This window comes from Suricata suricatta, chromosome 4 (genome assembly GCF_006229205.1).
Source record: "Suricata suricatta isolate VVHF042 chromosome 4, meerkat_22Aug2017_6uvM2_HiC, whole genome shotgun sequence".
NCBI classification, from domain to species: domain Eukaryota; kingdom Metazoa; phylum Chordata; class Mammalia; order Carnivora; family Herpestidae; genus Suricata; species Suricata suricatta.
Genome location: NC_043703.1, coordinates 14,829,664 through 14,830,505, shown reverse-complemented (window position 1 = coordinate 14,830,505; position 842 = coordinate 14,829,664).

The following is an 842-nucleotide window of genomic DNA, read 5'->3' as shown; positions in this document are numbered from 1 at the left end:
TTGTACCAGCGACTGTCAACACTATTGCACGTGAGAGTCACCCCACACTCCAGGGATTGCCATTCAATTGCTGTAGGAGTTGCCGGGCATCCGAGATGTTTCCCAGGTGAGTCCAATATATAGCCAGGGCTGTGAACCATTGGCTTTGGCCAACCCAAAACAGCCATAAGAGGCTGCCCCTCCTCAGGAGAGATGTGGATGGACACCAAGAAGGTAGCCACAATGCCACTTACCAGGAGCACATGTACAGTTGCACTGCTGTGCTCCCGTGATCTGACAAATGTCTCTTGAGTGCTACCCTGAATTCAGCAACACTTCAAAATAAATTTTTTAATGTTTATTTATTTTTGAGAGACAGAGAGAGACAGGGCATGAGCAGGAGAGGGGTAGAGAGGGAGACACAGAATTGGAAGCAGGCTCCAGGCTCTGAGCTGTCAGCACAGAGCCCCACGCCAGGCTTGAACTCACCTACTGCAAGATCATGACCTGAGCCGAGTCCAATGCTTAACCAACTGAGCTAACCAGGTGTCCCTTAAAATAATTTTTTATTAGTCCCACCCCCCCTCCATAGACTGGAAAACAGCACTGCCTATTTTCTAGACATTCCATTTGGTTTCGTTTACAGGTAATGTTTGGTGAGCATATGCGTGCAGGGATTACCTGTCAACAGTTCCTGTGGCCTTTGTCCATTGGATGGGGACCCCTACATTCATGCACCAGATGCCAGTTTTCGCTTCCTGTAGGGTTGAGGGACCAGACGGTCAAGGTAGGTATAGGTATAGTCTAGCTGAAGACTGCTAGACACTTCCCCTGCCCCCCAACACACACACACACACACACAC